Consider the following 22209-nt stretch of genomic DNA (forward strand, 5'->3'; position numbering starts at 1 on the left):
CTTGCCCTGTCATAGGAATCACATTGGAGCATTTCCCACCATGGCCTATTACAGTATGGTGCGGATGTCAGTGGAGCTTCCCCAAAACTGTTCCACATCACAGGCTTCATGTCACAGCCCCAGCCAGCCAGCCGTCAAGGCCATGGGGGTAGAGGTCTCTGGCAAGACCCAGAGAGAGACGGAAAAATCCCATGTTCAGTGTGTTGTCTAATGCTAACAGGTTTATCTCTGCCCCAGAAAAAGCCAGAACATTTCAGGTTGCGTTTCTTCATGCAATCTGCATGGCTGATGCTATGGCCATGTAGGAAACTCACTACAGAGGAGAATAAGACCGAAGGCATGGCTTTAGACCAGCAATGATGTCCATACACTTTGCAGGGGAGGATTCAGTCAGGGGATGTAGACACTGTGTTGGGGCTTACATGGGATGATTACAGTGTGATAATAACTCTATGGGTCAGTCCATTATGTAACAGCCAAGGTACAATATCAATAGAAATCCCACATCACATTGGTAATTACTAACACCAAGCAGTGAACTATGATTCTTAGCCAAGGATCTGTGCTCATACAGACTCACTGCATATTCTGATATCACTTCTCTGATCACAATAAATATGATAGACATAAATCAAACTATAGTGTAAGTGTTGTGTATAGAGTACATGTGTTGTTTGTGTTTGTGTGTGTGCGCGCGCACTCGTGTGTGCAGCCCCAGGCCCAGCAGCTGTGAGCAGATGTCATTGTAAGTGAGCAGGGAGTTGGGAGAGAGAGAAATGTGCTGGGCCAACCCTCTAATTTACGCATGAGTGGAGCTGCACCACCGATATTTACATTTAAATTGATGTTTCAGATACTTAATTAAAGACGAGGACTGGGCTCTTCTGGTCGACGGCAGCTTCTTCCTCATCCTCCTCGCTGGAGCTCACAGACCGCTCACTGGAACCCAAACCCGGCACAATATTCCACCGGCACCCAGGCCAGCTAATGACAATAGCTCCTGTTCCTGTCTGTTCCGTTCTCTATATGGTAATTCCAGAGTACATTACTGAACACACAATGCCCCCTGGTGGCTTGCTATACTCCACCAGAACTCACCACAACATCAGAACTCTTCCTGTACTCCAGCCAGTACTCATAAAGTCCCACAACATCAGAACTCTTCCTGCATGTATAGTTTCGCTGTGACAGCCAGTTGCCATGATAACACTGTCAGCTCACTCTACTCAGTTAACCCACTCTGAAGACCCTGTGTAGCCCTGGAGGGGGTAGTCTAAAACTGGGTGTGTTCTGGCAGGCTGTTTTGGAGCTGTCATCATCAGACATATATGAATACACCGCTGTTTCTCCTGTACTTTCTGTCTTGGGCCCCTGAAGCAACATGTATTTATATTTAAAATATTATATTGCAACTCCTGGCTGTTAAAAAAACAAACACACCCAATGAGGGAAGGGAGTTAGGCTTTGTCTAAGTAATGGTGGGGGAGACTAGTCTAGGATAGCACTTCACCACTATACAGTACTATGAGGGGTTCTGATGGGGCCAGGGCCATACTGCAGAGGCACTCCACTCCTGATGAACCACCCTCCCAGCATGCTCCTCTCCTCTCTCCCCTGCCCCTGGACCCTCAGAGGGGCCGCCTAGCCGCTTGTAGGACACACCCCTCCATCACCACCACTTCCTCCCAAACAGCCTTCTAATAGATTTTAAAAGAGGGTTATTAACATTACCTGCTAATTATGTTAAGGACCTAATTAGGGAAAGAGAAAAAAATCTTTTTTTTGTCTAATTAGGTTTTGTCTCTAAGTATGGCCTGATAACCAAGGGAATGCTGCCTGCATGGAGATCTCCATAGAAATGAGAGTGCAATGAGCCAGGGAGAGAGAGGCTCCTCTCCTTCGGAAAATAAGTTAACCCTTTAAGTCGGAGACTTGACTCTATTAACAGAGGAGCTGGCAGAGGGCAATTACCAGCCAAATGGTTTATTTAGGACGTGTTCATCTGGGAGTGGGAGCTGCATCATTCAGTGCGTTAATAACTCAATACAGGGCTTCATTACCGATTACAGTCACTGGATGGTAATACCTTCCTGATAGCCAACTGAAGCCTGATGCTATCAGCCCCGCCGCTGAATTATAAGGAATGAGACCTAATTTTTCAGCCGCTCGGCTCGTTCCCCTGCTGTTTCCTCCACTCAAGTGCTACCCAGTGGGTGTGCTGCCACAGTCACTTCACTGGGGTTCCAGGCTAAGGCATGGGCATGGGCAAGGGAAGAGACAACGCACTAGACAACTACTCAGCCACAGTAAAAAAGGGAGAGAACAGATCCACTTTACAGACACATCATTACTGAAAAGAGAGAATGAAGATTTCCGCTGAGGCATTCAACTACACCTCCAGAAATATCCAATGAAATACCACGGAAATACTGAATTAGATTCTGGTAGAGGTAGAGCACTGTAGTGGAATTTACAGTCATGAAGGATACCGACCTGTTTAACATCTGACTGATGCTACTTCACAGGGCGTTGTCAGGGCTCTCAGTATCATCACGGGGAAATGGCAGGGTCTACACTCTTAGAAAAAGGGTTTTAAAAAGGGTCCTTTGGCTGTCCCCATAGGATAACCCTTTTTGGTTCCAAGTAGAACCCTTTTGGGTTCCATGTACAGTTAATTCGGAAAGTATTTAGAACCCTTCACTTTTTCCATTTTGTTACGTTACAGCCTTATTCTAAAACGGATTACATCATTTTTTCCCCTCATCAATCTACACACAATACCCCAATGACAAAGGAAAACCCTGTTTTTTTGTGGCAAATTTATAAAATAAAATAAACTGAAATATCACATTTACATAAGTATTCATACCATTTACTCAGTACTTTGTTGAAGCACCTTTAGCAGAAATTACAACCTTGAGTCTTCTTGGGTATGACGCTACAAGCTTGGCACACCTGTATTTGGGGAGTTTCTACAATTCTCTGCAGATCCTCTCAAGCTCTGCCAGGTTGGATGGGGAGTGTCGCAAGTCCGGGCCACTCAAGGACTCCTGCGTTGTCTTGGCTGTGTGCTTAGCGTCATTGGTGAACCTTCACCCTAGTCTGAGGTCCTGAACACTCTTGAGCAGGTTTGCTCCGTTCATTTTCCCCCTCGATCCGGACTAGTCTCCCAGTCCCTGCCACTAAAAAACATCCCCACAGCATGATGCTGCCACCACCATGCTTCACAGTAGGGATGGTATTGGCCAGGTGACGAGCGGTGCCTGGTTTCCTCCAGACGTTACGCTTGGCATTCAAGCCAAAGAGTTCAATCTTGGTCTCATCAGCTTGTTTTGTGTGTGCCTTTCCAAATAACGTCCAATCAATTCAATTTACCACAGGTGGACTCCAATCATACAATCAATACAGAAACATCTCAAGGATAATCAATTTTCAAAAATGTCAAAAAACCTGTTTTCGCTTTGTCATTATGGGGTATTGTGTGTAGACTGACGAGGGAAAAAATGATTTGATCCATTTTAGAATAAGGCTGTAACGTAATAAAATGTGGAGGGGTCTGAATACTTTCCGAATGCACTGTATATACAACCCTCTGTGGTAGAACCCAAAAAGGGTTCTTCCAAGGGTTCTCCCATGGGGACAGCCAAAGAACCATTTAGGTTCTAGATAGCACCTTTTTTTCTGAGAGTGTAGGGGAGCAGAGCAGAGTCCAATGCCACATCCTGGCACTAGGTCTGAGGTCAAAGGTCAGTAGATGAGGTGTGCCCTCGTTGCATAGGCAGGCACATGAAGAGTTAAAAGATGCCCAATAGGGATGGAGAAATGGAGGTGCAAAGAGGGGGCAGAAAACAGGATTTGCATGTCATCTCTGGTTACCACCACGCTAAAGGTAGCCTAGTGAAGGGCCCTGACAACAACCTGCTTCCTGTGTGATTACATGTTTAATTTACTTCACATCTAAAAAAAATGGTCTACTATGACAGAGCCAATTTGTAGTGATCCCCGTATGAGTGTCAGACAGGCAAAGTAAAGGGGGTTGCTGCAGTGAAACCTCTCTCCCTACAAGCCCTAATGGAATCTCAATGAACCCCCAAGCCACTGGCTCTGCCAGAGGCAGACAGCCCCGCCATTACAGCCAAGGACCCTCCTTCACCCGCTGCACGCCTCTCACTCACTCCTGTTATTATCACTTCAACCATCCTGGGTAAAGAGCCAGGAGGTCTGAGGGGGGAGAAACAGCACCAAAGGGAGGGAGGTTACCATCACTTACAGCCATGTACCTTGACATTCTCAAGATCCAGTTGGCTAGGGGAGGGAGGCCAAATAGCAGCCTTCTAAATTGAAGAAGCCGGACACTGTGTTTAAAGTCATAGCTGATCGTAGAGGAGCGCTGATGTCCAATTTTATTTTGAAACCTTGATTCAGAAATAGACAGAGAAGGCATGGATATATTTAACATAGGTGTCTATCTGGCTGTCAATTTAAAGTGTCTCATTTTCACCTTACAGGGAAGAGAGAAAAAAAACTTGGTCCTTGAGTTGAAATTATTCAAATTATATTAATGTTCCATATCTTGGGAAATTGCAAATGAAATTGGCGTGCTGCAATTGAAGGTTGTGCTGTTATCTCTTGTTCATAAACATTGGGTCGTTAAGTGTTCTGCCGTTTGAAAGCCGTGAGCGTATGTCCAAACAAATCAAACATAAAAGATCCAAATCAATGACTATCAGCAAAACAGAAGCAATAGAGGATACATTCAATGCAATATAAGCACATGTTTAACATTCAATTGGAACCTGACCTTGTAAAGTTGATGGGACCGTATGATTCTCTGCATTAAAATGTTATTCAATAACATCCAATAACAATCATTTGTTTACGGTCACCTTCAATGTAAAAAAAATAAAAAATAACATGTATGCAAAGTATGTCTGCATTTGCAGAGGTTCTTATTTTTCTCCATGTCCTTGGTTTAATCGAATGGCAAACTGCAACACCATGAAATGAAAATAATCAAACCCACAACCCTGGTCTTGTAAGCCAGAGTAGATGCTTTCTTTCCCAAACTTGCTACCTAGACAGGTGTCCTCTCCTCTCTCCCTGCAGTAAGGTTAACATGACCCATCCCTGCGGGAGTGTAGTCTAGGGTCTAGCCTATGGTGAGAATGTTTACTGTTTTTGCCAAGCCCAGCCTGACCCTGGCCGGGGGAGAGACAAGATAAATTTGACAGCTAATGTAAAAATAACAGCCAATCATAAATCAGGGAAGCAGGCGTGAGTCGATGATGAGAGTTAATCAATACAGGCTTGACTTTGTCATTGTGTGAAATGGCACTCCATTTATTAACAGGGGACTCTGAGGATAAAAATTATTCACAGAGTATGCACGGTGAAGAGAGGTGAGGGTGGGGCTGAGGGTGCTTAGTCACTGCTACAGCCAGCAGCCAAGCAAGGCCTGCCTGCCCTGACCAGACTGGCCCAATACAGGCAGTCCAGCCAATACAATACAATAATCAAAATACAGTATGTTCCTCAGTCTTACTAATCTTTTTTTTGTGATAGACAAATTGGTAGTTACAGTCTTGTCCCATCGCTGCAACTCCCCTACGGACTCAGGAGAGGCGAAGGTCAAGAGCCACGCGTCCTCCAAAACACGACCCTGCCAAGCCGCAATGCTTCTTGACACACTGCTCACTTAACCCGGAAGCCAGCCGCACCAATGCATCGGAGGAAACACTGTCCAGCTGGCGACCGAAGTCAGCTTGCAGGTGCCCGGCCTGCCACAAAGAGTCACTGGAGCGTGATGAGACAAGGAAATTCCGGCCGGCAAAACCCTCCCCTAACCCAGACGACTCTGGGCTAATTGTATGCCGCCTCATGAGTCTCCTGGTCACGGTCGGCTGTGACACAACCTGGGATCGAACCCGGGGCTGTAGTGACGCCTCAAGCACTACGATGCAGTGCCTTAGACCGTTGTGCCACTCGGGAGGCCCTGTCTCTTACGAATCTTGATGAGAAATTACTATGTTGATTGTGGTAAACATTTCCTATCCAAAGGAAATACTTTGGTCACTTCACTCTACTAATGTCATGCAGCAAATTATTTAAAGATCTTTCATGGTTTTTGTGCACTTTATCAGGCTGTATCAGTTCTGCTGTAATGCCTCCAGGGTTTCAGTACACGTGGCATCTGAAAAGGCAAACAACAACACTGAGTAGGTTTCACATCTAAACTGTCTAAGTTGAGTAAAATTGCTCTTTTGGAGTGGAGAGGCTGAGACAAAGGCTCAGGCAGAGATAGAAGCAGAGACAAAGGATGAGACAAAGGCTGAGACAAAGGCTCAGGCAGAGACAGAAGCAGAGGCTGAGGCAGAAGCAGAGGCTGAGACAAAGGCTCAGGCAGAGACATAAGCAGAGGGTGAAACAGAAGCAGAGGCTGACAGAAGCAGAGACAGGGACTGAGACAAAGACTCAGGCAGAGACAGAAGCAGAAGCTGAGATAGATGCAGAGACAGAGGCTGAGACAGAAGCAGAGACAGAGGCTGAGACAAAGGCAGAGACAGAGGCTCAGGCAGAGGCTCAGGCAGAGACAGAAGCAGAGGCTGAGACAGTAACAAAGACAGAGCCTGAGACAGAGGCTGAGACAAAGTCTCAGGCAGAGACAGGAGCAGAAGCAGAGACAGAGGCTGAGACAGAGGCTCAGGCAGAGGCAGAGACTCAGAGTATGAGAGAGGTTGAGACAGAGACAGAGGCTGAGACAGAGGCTGAGACAGAGGCTGAGACAGCGGTATAGGGGTAGGAGTAGAGAAAGCTCTTCAGTGCAAGTGTGTGAACGAGCGGACAGACTGGCGGGTGAGAGAGGTGGCTGATTTGAGTGGGTCTGGCTGGTCTACTCTGGGGAAATTGGGCCCTGAGAGTGGAGTTGTGATTTACTCTGGGCCCCTGGCTGGTTTGTCTGTCTGGCTGATGAGCTCCAGGCTACTAGCTGCTGGGGCCCACGCCACCAGGGGATTGGTTCTGACCAATATGTTCCCATCCAGTCTAAAGGACAAGGCTAATATGCTATAGGAACCCTGGCCATGTGCTCGCTCTTCTCCTTCATTTAAAGTCCCTCTCTATCTCTACCTTCTTCACTCACTATCTATCTCACTCTCTCTCCCATTGCTTTTCTTCCTCTTTATATCAGACCTTCTCTATCCTGCGCTCACTCCCTCTCTCTCTCTTTACCACTCTCCCTCCTGATATCAGGACCTCTTTTTCCATTTTGTCTCCTCTCCCCTCATCTTGCACCCCCCTTCCCTCTCAACCTCTCCTCTACACTTGCTCTCCCCTCCCTCCCCCTCTCTCTCTCTCCCGCTCTCCTGCTACTTCCCAGTGCTGCAGTCATTTTTCCTCACCCAGGGCTCATTGCCAGGTCCGGGGGAATGTATGGCTTTATTTGTATGGCGCTGGAGTCTTATTGGATTCCTATTGCTCTGGAACAGGAGAAACACATTCCAGATTCATCAAGGGACAATTTAATTCAGAATTCATGAAGTGTGCATCCGTCAAGGTGCCGGCTCCAAGATGCCCTGTATGTTCCCTCTGTGCTTCTTCTCTACGGTGCATCCCACTCCATCAGTTCCTCCAGGCCCATTTCCCTCCCTGATTAGAAAATACCCAGTGATTTCCTGATGTGGCTCTAAAAAGATCTCACCTATCTTATAAGGTCTGACTCCTGCTTTAGATCCAGACACCAATCTACTGGGGAAGGGAGACTGGACACCAAGGTTAATAACCTTCACTCACCATGCATTCTTCAGACTATAGAATTACCCAGGTTTCTACCTGCCCTCCAAGGTGAGAAAACTTGTTTCAGCTCTCTAATGGGTGCTCTGTGCAGATTTATCTGGCTAATATTTGTACATACATACACTGAACAAAAATATAAATGCAACATGTAAAGTGTTGGTCTTTTGTTTCATGAGCTGAAATAAAAGATCCCAGTCATTTTCCATACACACCAAAATATTATTTCTGTCTGTAATAAGGCCCTTTTGTGGGGAAAAACTAATTCTGTCTGTGCCTGGCTCCCCATTGGGTGGGTCTGGCTCCCAAGTGGGCCTATGCCCTCCCATTGCTCCGCCCCTGCCCAGTCTTGTGAAATCCATAGATTAGAGCATCGTGAATTTATTTAAATTGACTGATTTCATTATGAACTGTAACTCTTTGAAATTGTTGCATGTTGTACTTATATTTTTGTCCAGTATAGTTTGTTGGAAACTGTTGTCTCATCTTTCTCTGTGGCTTGGAGTTACAGCATACATGTGAGGTTGTATTAGGGTCGTTCCACGAAAACAGTGCCTTTTGTGTCACTTTGATATTTTAAGTAGATATTGTGCACAAATATTTAATTTTAAATGCCTTTAAATAAAGTGACCTTTAATATACACGACAAAGAAAATAGATTAATTTAGATATTTTATATGAATAAACACTTGCTAAAGTGCCAAAATTCTGCATTTTCACATGTCCCTCTGTGCACCCTCTGTGACATTAAAACTGTAATATTTTAGATAGTAAAATATTACAATATATCTCCCTAATTTCACTTAGATTAACAGCTATATAAGACAAAGAAAATGGCAGACACTGCAGAACACGTCGGTGAACAGGACCGCAGCAAAGATACCAACGTTGAATTGTATGGCGCCTCGACAAAAAGATGCATAGTGTTTCCAACCATGCCACGATCATACGTGCCACCCTGTACCTCAGGGGTCTGTACTTGAGGAAGACTAAAGGGTGGACCACCACCAGGTAGCGCTCCACACAGATGCAACACTGGAACAGGAGCCGTCCAACCTCGACCAAGCCAAAAATGCACTCCTTGGCAGAATGAATGGTCAAATTTTTTATGAAGTGGACATTGGTGACTAATGGAGGTGAGTAGAGGCAGTAGAGAAGCTCCATGACAGACTGAATCAAACGGACGCCAACCACAGCCACAGGTACCAGGTGTTGGTGACCGGGCCCAGAAGGCAGCTGAACACCTCCGTTCCCAGGTAGACAGGTGTCATAATAATTTGTGTGATTAAACCTGACGGGGTCAGGAAAAGAGACGTTTGGCTCCTTAATTGCTGCACATCCTCTGTTACTTTAGTCTCTGAATAATAGGAAGAGCTGCCTTCTGAGATAGAGGTAGAGATAAAAACAAGAGGAGAGGTAATTAGTGGATCTGGAGAGGTGAAAGGCTTACTGGAAAACAAGTTTAATCATCACAGGAATTAAACTTAGATACGCAGAGATAGACAACGTTATTATGAGAAATTGATTTAAATGACTGTTTTTTCAAGACAAGAGTTTTCACTGTACCTTCCGTGGCTTGTTCTTACTGGAGAAGAATTAGCTTCTATACCTCCGTCCAGGGGTTAGGATTTAGCACCTACAGTATGCTTTGAAGAGTTCTCAAAACAAGATGACACTCATCTAGACGAGCCTACATCTGACTCATGTATTCATATTTGAATTAAAGTGCAACTGCCATTCAAATGCCCAACGTTAACGTCAGGGGTGTCCATGTTTTTTCCAGTGTTTATGGAGCCTAATGGTTTTCTAGGAGTGTTCAGTATCAGGGCCAGAATGTTGCGTAACGATGACAACATTAGCAAAGTCTCATGCACAGTCCACATATACAGTTGAAGTCGGAGGTTTACATACACTTAGGTTGGAGTCATTAAAACTCATTTTTCAACCACTACACAAATTTCTTGTTAACAAACTACAGATTTGGCAAGTCGGTTAGGACATCTACTTTGTGAATGACACAAGTAATTTTTCCAACAATTGTTTACAGACAGATTATTTCATTTAAAATTCACTGTATCACAATTCCAGTGGGTCAGAAGTTTGCACACACTAAGTTGACTGTGCCTTTAAACAGCTTGGAAAATTCCAGAAAATGATGTCATTTTCGCCGCTGTCATACCGCTCAGGAAGGAGACGTGTTCTGACTCCTAGAGATGAACGTACTTTGGTGAGAAAAGTGCAAATCCATCCCAGAACGACAGCAAAGGACCTTGTGAAGATGAAGGAATCAGGTACAAAATTATCTATATCCACAGTAAAACGAGTCCTATATTGACGTAACCTGAAAGGCCGCTCAGCAAAGAGGAAGCCACTGCTCCAAAACCACCATAAAAAGCCAGACTACGGTTTGCAACTGCACATGGGGACAAATATCATACTTTTGGAGAAATGTCCTCTGGTCTGATGAAACAAAAATAGAACTGTTTGGCCATAATGATCATCATTATGTTTGGAGGAAAAAGGGGGAGGCTTGCAAGCTGAAGAACACCATCCCAACCGTGAAGCACGGGGGTGGCAGCATCATGTTGTGGGGGTGCTTTGCTGCAGGAGGGACTGGTGCACTTCACAAAATAGATGGCATCATGAGGTAGGAAAATTATGTGTATATATTGAAGCAACATCTCAATATATCAGTCAGGAAGTTAAAGCTTGGTCGCAAATGGATCTTCCAAATGGACAATGACCCCAAGCATACTTCCAAAGTTGTGGAAAAATGGCTTAAGGACAACAAAGTCAAGGTATTGGAGTGGCCATCACAAAGCTCTGACCTCAATCCTATAGAAAATATGTGGGCAGAACTGAAAAAGCGTGTGCGAGCAAGGAGCCCTACAAACCTGACTCAGTTACACCAGCTCTGTATGGCGGAATTGGCCAGATTTCACCCAACTTATTGTGGGAAGCTTGTGGAAGGCTACCCAAAATGTTTGACCCAAGTTAAACAATTTAAAGGCAATGCTTCCAAATACTAATTGAGTGTATGTAAACTTCTGACCCACTGGGAATGTGATGAAAGAAATAAAAGCTGAAATAAATCATTCTCTCTACTATTATTCTGACATTTCACATTCTTAAAATAAAGTGGTGATCCTAACTGACCCAAGACAGGGAATTTTTACTCTGATTAAATGTCTAGAATTGTGAAAAAACTGAATTTAAATGTTTTTGGCTAAGGTGTATGTAAACTTCCGACTTCAACTGTATTTGAATAACATTACGTAATCTTATTGACAGACAAGAACCCTAAATTAAAATTACAATATTTGAAGAAAACAATCCATTATTTGATACTGATGCTAAATTAAATCGGTCTAACCTCCTATCTAGCAACCCCATCCTAATACAAATTGTATAATTAATAAAACAAACCAATATTCACAATACATGCTAAACAAGGAATGCAGCTTTAGTAAAATAAGCAATCTGTGAATGCTACATTAGTTATTGGACTTTTAAATTAATGATATATACCCACTGATTCTTAAAAAATAACTTGTAAATGCCTCATCAGCTTGGTTCAACTGTCGTAAACTAATCAGAACCAAAAATAAGATCTTGTTGGTAAACAACATAAATGTAAACAAACAATGTATAGCCTCAACATTTAAAAGTTTCTCCAGCCCCATCCCTAAGCTTTATACCAAACAGTGGTGTGGAATCCGCTTTGTTATTGTTTGAACTGCAGATTGCCCTTTTCACCACAACTCTAATGCTAATGAGCTATATCTCATAAAATGCTATTGCTACATGCCACCAAATTAAAATAAAACAAAAACTATTTGCCAAATAGAAAATTACACTAAACCTTCTACGTCTTTGCAGTGTCTATGTATGTTTAAATTACAGTTGCAGGTACTAAGAAGTTAGGCTGCGCCGCGGGATTGACAGAACATTTTTAATTCAAGCGTATTTAACAACACTCTATCGTCTCCTAGCCATAGTTTGTCACAAAAACCTCTACTTTTAGTACCCGTAACTGTAAGTCTAGCATGTCTCTGGCCCTCTTCGGCATGGCATGCTTCCCTCTCTGTAGAAGTGCAGCAGGGGTGAGACCAGGACACTGAAGATGTTCATGATCATTAACATGGGGAAGACATTGCAGGTGATTTCAAGACTGGATGACAGAGTGGCCCAACCAACAACCACCGGGATGGCGCTCGTCAAGATGATCACCAGGTTGGTTAAGACGATCCCTAAAGCTCTCATCTTATCTGGGTCTGTCGTCCCCTGTTTCTTCACTCCCCCTCTGCCCCCCTCTACCTTTCCTGGACCAGGCTGCTTCAGCACATGCAGAATGAAAAAGCAGCAGAGAGAAATGACGGCCACGCCAAGGCAATACACACTAATGAGCACATAAGCTTCAGTTTCTTTATTACCCATTCAAATTATAACAAAACATGCATAAGTGAGGGACAACACACAGACCATGGCTGAACACGCCACCCTGTACCTCCGGAGCCTGCACTTGAAGAAAGCCACAGGTTGGGCCACCGCCAGGTAGCGCTCAATACAGATGCAGCTCTGGAACAGGGGCCTGCAGGTCCAGGAGAGGTTGTAGAAGACAGACACACCCTGCCATAACATTATAGCTTTCCAGATGAATAGGTAGCTGAACACCTCAAGGAGAACCTCGACACAGAACACCAGCTCCACTGCAAACAGGTTAATATGGAAGACCTGGGTGGGTTTGAGACCTCCAGAGAGACTTCCACTCAGAGGGAGCCAGAGGCACCAGACCAGAGCTGGCATCCCCAGGAGGAAGCACAGGGCCTGGGTAGAAAAGCTTAGCACTGTCACAACATAGAACTGGTCCAAGCAAGCATCCCAGTTGTCAAGGTAAATGTGGTTTACTGAAGAGTCATTCATCCTTGTGGAACAGTATCCGAGCCAACTGAGATATCAGAGAGGGGAGATTACATGATTCTTCACTTTGTGTTTTAATATATTGGAAATATACATAATTTATACTTAATTTAACATATTACAATGCCAGTTGATGCTGACGCGAACACATAAGATAATTAGATATAGGTAGGTACCGTTATGTCAGTCAGAACATTGTACATTCTCTCTGAATGGAAACATGAAGAGGAGAAGTCAAATGTTAAAATGTAAAATAACCTACCCTAGTTGTTTTGGTAACTCAGAACTTGCCTTATGATATTTGTGGTGTTCTCTCAGAAGGCTGGGTCCAATCCGATGGTCCAACACCTACATGTAAAAGTGATTTTAGCTAAAGTTCTCTGTCCTGTGTTCTAAGTCACGTGTTGTTATTTACATACACACACCTCTGGGCAGTGGTGAATTGGGCACCATTGTATGTTTAGTTTACAGCGAGTCATTTTATTTGGCTAGAAATCCTATCAAAACATATCATGAACAAAACACAGACTAACCAAATGCATGCACGCACACACGGAATTTCAACATGCTCAGGGATTTGCATTTTGGCCTGAGCAGAAATGGAAGCATCATCACTCATATTACTCAGCACCTGTCTGTCCCAGTCACAGGTTAACCCAGCCACCTGCAAGGGCTGACCCATTCACCTTCCATAATCAAATCATATAGGCTTCAGTCATACACAGTAGGGGGAAAGGGGGATACCTAGTCAGTTGTACAACTGAATGCCTTCAACTGAAATGTGTCTTCCGCATTTAACCCAACCCCTCTGTATTAGTCTGATGCTTGAATTCTGGATCTCTCTCTAACTGCATATTGCTTACAGTATAGATTTGCACTTACATGTAAACCATAGGTGATATCTTAATTTAAAAAAACATACATTCGATGTTTAAACAAACACCATTTCTAAAACAAGTGATTATTATTTTATTTATCATGATCTAAAATAGAGCCACATATATGTAGTGCTAATAACACTACAGAGATAATACTACATATAGTGATAACCCACTTAACCCCAACATTTCTAGAGCTTTTCACCATCATTGTAAATCCCTAGTTATTTTGTTGCTTTGACAAAGTCATTTCTGAAGATAATTATTTAGTTCATGTGATTAGAGATTCCTCGAATTACATGAAATGTCTGTCCCCCATTTTAAGGTCAACCCTGTTGACTGAACTCTCGATTTAATAATATAGTGAAACTGAGACAGGAAAACAGTTTTTTATTAAGTTGAACATGTGTTCTTTATGTAAACAAAAAACATTGACAAAGTTACACTACCCATTGAAGTCCAGGGAAGCGAGTAAAATGCTGTTTGGCTCAAGGTGGTGCAGCCCTCAGAAGTGAGGAGTCCCAACAGTGTTCCATGGACAACTGCCCGGTGTCCATCCTTACTATACATCTGGCCTACATTTCTTCGTTCAATCATTTTAAATATACAACTGTCACCTCATTTCCCAAATAAAGATGGCTAACTATAACATCAACTACCCTTTTGAATGACGCTCTACTCTTTTTCTAGATCTAGTCTTGGGGATGAACTCCTGTGTTTTTGAGGAGCTGTCAGAACTATTGACAGTTGCAGGTGTCAATATAGTGTACAGGAGAAACAGCCAGGAGAGTAATGGCAGAGAGAGAGGATGCCAATTATAGCTGAGGGAACCTTAAATCTACAGGACACAACACAGGGGATCAATATGCATTACACAACCTGACTGTGGTGTCCACTAGGACAGGACAGTCTGCACAGGAGTTTTTATCACGAGGCCAGCTATGGGATCATTGGTGCTTCCACTCCCTCAATGGTCCGTGTCACTTCTAACTCATGAAATTCTCGGTACCACAGCCAGAATGTCTTTATTTCATTGTTTGTGGTCAAAGCAACGTTCAACCTTGCCTGGCGCCTTCAATCCCCTACAACCACAACAACTAGAGTACGAGTCTACACAACACAAAGAACAGGGGTGTTTGACATATGCACAAAATGCACCACAGACATCGACACCAGCACAGGGGGGGGAAAAACCTGTGTGACCCACTTCCCACACACCCCTTTTCCACAACCCAGCCCCTTATCCCAGCCTCCCATGTCCTGACCTCTGAAACTGGTTTGAAAATTTCACACAATCTCCCTGCACAGCAGTGGCTGCAGCAGTGCTGGGAGCCAATATGTTTCCATAATTGGGACTGTAACGGGGGCAGAGTCCAAGGCAATTAATCCTTTCCTCCTCTGTTGTTTAGGCCCGGATGGCAGTGACAGGGTGCTGAGTAATTGGACGGTGCTGAGTAAAAGTCCCCTCTGCTTTACATTAATATCCCTTCACCCCGACTCTAATCCCGGCCGGTTCTAGGATCCCATTGCCACCCACATCCAGCCGCTCCCTCTGACCGGCAACCAGCTCCATCCGACCAGTGACCAGCTCCCTCTCACACACACCCACCCAAAGACGTCATGCCCATAGAGCGGATGTGCCCCCTCAGATTTGTCCAGTTATCAATCAAGTTAAAATATAGCTAGCTTGTCTAACCTGTCTGGGCTAGGGGGCAGTATTTTCAAGGCCGGATGAAAAACGTACCCAATTTAAACAGGTTACTACTCTGGCCCAGAAACTAGAATATGCATAGTATTAGTAGATTTTGATAGAAAACACTCTGAAGTTTCTAAAACTGTTTGAATGGTGTCTGTGAGTATAACAGAACTCATATGGCAGGCAAAAACCTGAGAAAAAGTCAACTAGGAAATGGAGGATCTGAGAATTGTAGTTCTTCTTTCTAGTCCCTTCCAAAACTACAGTATCCGTGGGGTTACGTTGCACTTCCTAAGGCTTCCATTGGCTGTCTAAAGCCTTCAGAAAGTGGTTTGAGCATTCTCCTGTCACTGGGCAGATAATAGAAGCTCAGTTACTGAGTGGTCTGCCTGGCAACAAAGGGATTGGATATGCGCGGGCACGTGAGCACGCCGTTCCTTCTTTTTCTTCTTGAATGAATATGCTATTGTCCGGTTGGAATATTATCGCAATTTTACGTTAAAAATACCATAAAGATTGATTTTAAACAGTATTTGACATGCTTCTAAGTACAGTAATGGAACCTTTTGACTTTTCGTCTCTCGTTCCGCGCTCGCGCATTATGCCTTATAAGTGATAAGTGATCTGTACGCACGAACAAAATGGAGGTATTTGTACATAAATATGGATTATTTCAAACAAAAACAACATTTCTTGTGGAAGTAGCAGTCCTGGGAGTGCATTCTGACGAAGATCAGCAAAGGTAAGAGAATATTTCTAACACTAATTCTGAGTTTAGGTTGCCCCGAACTTGGCGGGTGTCTGAATAGCTCACCGTGATGGCTGAGCTATGTACTCAGAATATTGAAAAATGTGCTTCTCCGTAAAGCTATTTTAAAATCTGACACAGCGGTTGCATCCAGGGGTAGTCTATCTATAATTCTTTAAATAATTGTTATGTATTTTGTCAACGTTTATGATGAGTATTTTTGTAAATTGATGTGCACATTCACCGGACGTTTTGGTGGGAATACATTTTCTGAACATCACGCGCCAATGTAAAATGCTGTTTTTGGATATAAATATGAACTTTATCGAACAAAACATACATGTATTGTGTAACATAATGTCCTAGGAGTGTCATCTGATGAAGATCATCAAAGGTTAGTGCTTCATTTAGCTGTGTTTTGGGTTTTATTGACACATGTCCTTGCTTGGAAAATGGCTGTGTGATTATTTTTGTCTATGTACTCTCCTAACATAATCTAATGTTTTGCTTTCGCTGTAAAGCCTTTTTGAAATCGTACAATGTGGTTACATCAAGGAGAAGTGTATCTTTAAAATGGTATAAAATAGTTGTATGTTTGAGAAAGTTGAATTATGACATTTTGTTGTTTTTGAATTTTTGCTGCCCTGATATTTCACTGGCTGTGTCCCGCAGGTGGGACGCTAGCGTCCCACGTAGCCCATAGAAGCTAACTATCTTAGCTGGCATGCCTGCTGGTAAGATTGGTAGACTTTAGAAAAGCAAGCAATAACTAAATGTACTGAATAAGACATCGATTTTAGCAGAGATGCAAAGAAGCATATTTAGTTTCTTTAAAAAAATTACTTTCAGTCAGGAGGTTACAGACAGCTCAAGAGGTATGCACAGATTTGCAGAATAATAAAGCATAACGATTATGGCTCTAGATTGCAAGAAAATCTGTTTCAGGTGTTTGAAAAATGCTAAATTCTCCAAATTACGGACCGGGGGCCTTGCCCAGGATCACCCCCCAGCCATCCTCACATACTTTGTGCCCCCTTTGAATTTTGGGTAGCATGACGCCCCAGCTCCCACCTGTCAACTCCCCGCTTCGGCCACACACAACTGATGTACGGCCAGGTGAAGGGAACACTTAGTCAGGGTTGAAATTAAAAGGTGGACGTTTTAAAGGAGATTTCTGAGACTTTCTGTGCACAACGGACCACGGACCACTTCCTGACAAAGGACGATAAGATCATGAAACAAAACTAATAACATAAGGTTTTTGCAACAACAAAAAAGCACATTACAAGACAATAAAATTAATAATATATATATATATATATATATATATAGATAGATACATTACCGGTCAAAAGTTTGGACACACCTACACATTCTAGGGTTTTTCTATATTTTTACTATTTTCTACATTGTAGAATAATAGTGAAGACATCAACACTATGAAATAACACATGTAATCATGTAGTAACCAAAAAAGTGTTAAACAAATCAAAATAAGTTTTTGATTCGTCAAAGTAGCCACCCTTTACCTTGATGATAGCGTTGCACAGTTTTGGCATTCTCTCAACCAGCTTCATGAGGTAGTCACCCGGAATGGATTTCAATGAACAGGTGTGCCTTCTTAAAAGTTAATTTGTGGAATTTCTTTCCTTCTTAATGCGTTTGAGCCAATCAGTTGTGTTGTGACAAGGTAGGGTTGGTATACAGAAGATGGCCCTATTTGGTAAAAGATCAAGTGCATATTATGGCAAGAACAGCTTAAATAAGCAAAGAGAAATGACAGTACATCCTTACTTTAAGACATGAAGGTCAGTCAATCCCAAAAATGTCAACAACTTTGAACGTTACTTCAAGTGCAGTCGCAAAAACCATCAAGCACTATGATGAAACTGGCTCTCATGAGGATCGCCTCAGGAAAGGAAGACCCAGAGTTACCTCTGCTGCAGAGGACAAGTTTATTAGAGTAACCAGCCTCAGAAATCGGCAAATATCTGCACCTCAGATTGCAGCCAAAATAAATGCTTCACACAGTTCAAGTTATAGACACATCTCAACTGTTTAGAGGAGACTGCGTGAATCACGCCTTCATGGTCGAATTGCTGCAAAGAAACCACTACTAAAGGACACAAATAAAAAGAAGAGACTCGCTTGGGCCAAGAAACTTGAGCAATGGACCTCAGACTGGTGGAAATCTGTCCTTTGGTCTGATGAGTCCAAATTTGAGATTTTTGGTTCCAACCGCCATGTCTTTGTGAGACGCAGAGTAGGTGAACAGATGCTCCCTGCATGTGTGGTTCCCACCGTGAAGCATGGAGGAGGAAGTGTGATGGTGTGGAGGTGCTTTGCTGGTGACACTGTCAGTGATTTATTTAGAATTCAAGGCACACTTAACCAGCATGGTACCACAGCATTCTGCAGTGATACGCTATGCCATCTGGTTTGCGCTTAGTGGGACTATCATCTGTTTTTCAACAGGACAATGACCTAAAACACACCTCCAGGCTGTGTAAGGGCTTTTGGACCAAGAAGGAGAGTGATGGAGTGCTGCCTCAAATGATCTGGCCTTCACAATCACATGACCTCAACCCAATTGAGATGGTTTGGGATGAGTTGGAGCTCCGAGTGAAGGAAAAGCAGCCAACAAGTGCTCAGCATATGTGGGAACTCCTTCAAGACTGTTGGAAAAGCATTCTAGGTGACTACCTCATGAAGCCGGTTGAGAGAATGCCAAGAGTGTGCAAAGCTGTCAACAAGGCAAAGGGTGGCTACTTTGAAGATTCGTTTAACACTTTTTTGGTTACTCCATGATTTCATGTGTTATTTCATAGTTTTGATGTCTTCAATATTATTCTACAATGTCGAAAATGGGATCAAACCCCAGGCTGTAGTGATGCTGCAACACTGCGATGTAGTGCCTTAAACCGCTGCGCCACTCAGGAGGCCCTATTGCTACATTATTTAAAATAATAATTAAAAATAAGACCTTCTGTCTATCCATTAGTGAATGGAGTAGGGGGGCCATTTGTGGCAATTGGGAATACTTTCAGCTAAATCCAATATTCTTTAGTAAGAAGGAAGGGTCACAGAGAGGTATGAGTTCAAAGGTCATTGAGGCCACAACCAGTCTGAGACTGAGAGTATTGTAGTGATGTGGTTCTGTCTGAGATAGACTCACAATGGCACTGAAACAGACACATCGCTAAGGACATAGCAACAAGAGATAGTTGACCATTTTTTTCTGTTACCTTTTCCTCTTTATTCTCTCTGTCCCATTTCTCCCAATCCTCTTATTCTCTTTCTCAAAATCTCCCTATCCCTTTTCTCAACCTCTCGATGGTGCCCTCATTTTCTCCCGCTCTCCCTGTCGCCCACATCTATCCAGCTCCTTTTTTGGTCCATTTCTAATCTCCTTCAGTGACTGTTCTAAAACAAATCAATAGAGCTATAATAGCACTGCACTTTGTCATTTTTATATCATTAGTTTTCTTTTTCTATGCGCTTACTTCTCATGCATCAAGAGAGGGGAAGGCAGGGGGCAGAGGGAAGGAGTGAATACAGTAGAGCGCCCTCGTAAACTTTATTCAGTATTCTATGAATTTCAGATCAGTTATGTTCCATAATGACACAGCAGTGCAGATGGCAGTGAGGGGGGAGGCGGTAGGGGGAGGGTTATGGGGTACAGGGGTGGCGAAGGAGAAGGAAGAGGGAGAAAAGGGAAAAATCGATAGGAGCAGCACACTTTTCCCCGGCATGGTGGAGAAGGGATCTATTGTGGAGGAATTATGATTTATGTCAGGGTTGGAAGGGCCGTCAGGGTGCGTCAGGGACGGAGGTGTGCGCCAATAATGATTAATGCCCCCCCCTCGGTTCCGGAGACAACCCAGCCTGCACTGTTCTCCCTCTCCTTCCCTCACTCCCTCTCTCTTTCTCCCTCTCTCTCTCACCCCCTTTTTCATTATTTTCCCCTCTCTCAGGTCTCCTATACCTCTCCTTTCATTTACAAAGAAGGCCTGCCCCCTCTCTCTCCTGTCTGTTGGCTGTGCATGGTGTGGGTGATGGATTCTTGGCTCCCCAGCTGTGGGGCTGCAGGACAGGGGCGGTCACTTTTAAGCTGGACGTCAGCACTTTGTCTCTGCCAGGCCTGTCAGCACTCACCACACTGCACGGCAGAGAGGATGCAAGAAGGAGAAAGAGAGAGGGAAAAAGAGAGAGACAGAGAGAGAGAGAGAGAGAGAGAGAGAGAGAGAGACGGGTGAGATGGACAGACCTATAGAGAGCCACTGATGAAGGGAATGAATAGATGGAAGATGCCTGGATGACGGGACGGAAAGAGAAAGGAAGCAAAAGGAGAGGGAGAGCTTGTCTCCTCTGTCATGCCCTGGCTGTGGCAGGCCGTAGAGACAACTCACTGATGTGAGTCTGTCTGTGAGCCTGAAGAAAGAACCATACCATGACATAGGACCTGTAACTGTAGAGCGAACATGGCTCAACCTTAATATCACTCTCAACCGAATGCTAAAAACAGCCCATTTACTAATATCCTACAGTACAGTATAATATCTAAATAATGGTACATCGAGATAATAATAGTACATTGAGATAATAATAGTACATTGAGATAATAATAGTACATCGAGATAATAATAGTACATATTGAGATAATAATAGTACATATTGAGAGGTCTGCTGAGAGTCTCTCGACTCTTTTGAATACAGTCAACAATGTCCTATTGTTCTTTGCAGAACCAAGGATATCTGAAACACCACTGAATGGGGGTCAAGTCTTCTCAGCGTCCATTTCTATGTCCCTGTGCTTGGTTTCAATTTACCGATTGGTCAACATTAAAAAACTAAAACCAGTAGGGAGCTCATTGAATTGAATACGGAGACAGAAAGGAAAGAAACGTTAATGCAATCTTTCGATATCACCTTTGGTCCACTAAAAAAAAAGAACATTAAAAGCAGGGGAGATTGAATTTCAATGAGCGATACAGCACACCCAGATATACATAGTCCACGTTGCTACACTTCGTGTGGGCTATTCAAGAAGAAACCTTGGTGTGGAAGGCAGCCTTTGGAACGGAGTCTCATTACTACCTGCGAGGCAGGGGCACCTGGTGAACTATTCTAATGTGTGGCCATGTGAATGAGACTGGGGGTAAGGGAGGTGGGGAGGGGGTGTTACAGTCTATTGTGTCCCCCACTACTTGAGTCTATATCTCAGCAGCACTTGAGGATGGGCATCGCTAGCTTTGCAGTTATCTGTTTCAGCCCATTGAGGGTAAGAGGTCACCACTCAAACACACACTCTAAAATAAATCAACTTCTTTACCAAAGAAAAAAGACAAAAGAAAAGCAGGGTAAGAAAATTATCTCAGGCGTCTATTTCCTCTCTGGATGTGAGAGAGCGGGAGGCAGCGGCACAGATAGGTAGGACTGAATGAACAGTGGGAGAGAGAAAGAGAGAGGTAGAAGAATAGATGTGGAGCGCACAAGGGGCACTGGGTACAAAAGCGAGGCTGTGGGGGGAAGGCAGGGACGACAAGGGAGGGAGCGGGCCTGAAAACCTAATTTCCACCCTCCACTGCCTCTCTCTGCCTTCTGTAAGAGATTACCCTACAGCGCATGAGTCGAGGGGGGTGCAGCACCCTTACTGGGGGAGAAGCGGGCAGGGGGGGGTCGCAAAAGTACACACACACACGAAAATGACATCCTAACAAGTTCATACAGAAAATATACAAAATATACTGATACATATTTACAAAATAACAAACAGAAAATCTACTTTGCAATACCCAACACACCTTTACCTGGCCTTCTATTATCACTGGGTTAATTAAGATATAAATAAGAGAGGAAGAGAGGTGTGTGTGTGAGAGTACAGGTGTGTGTGTGTGTGTGTGTGTGTGTGTGTGTGTGTGTGTGTGTGTGTGTGTGTGTGTGTGTGTGTGTGAGAGTGTGTGTGTGTGTGTGTGTGTGTGTGTGTGTGTGTGTGTGTGCCAGCCTTGAACGTGTGGCGTGAGATGCAGCACCAGGGCCAGTCCTACCTCACCAATCAATAACAAATCAGGCAGCTCCAGAGAGAGTAGGAAGAATAGAGAGGAATGGAAGGGACAAAATAACTGTTTCTACGCCCTGTCTAAAGCATGTGGACGTCTGTCTGTCTATCCCTCATACCT

Source organism: Salmo salar, chromosome ssa20, assembly GCF_905237065.1.
Source record: "Salmo salar chromosome ssa20, Ssal_v3.1, whole genome shotgun sequence".
Classification (NCBI taxonomy): domain Eukaryota; kingdom Metazoa; phylum Chordata; class Actinopteri; order Salmoniformes; family Salmonidae; genus Salmo; species Salmo salar.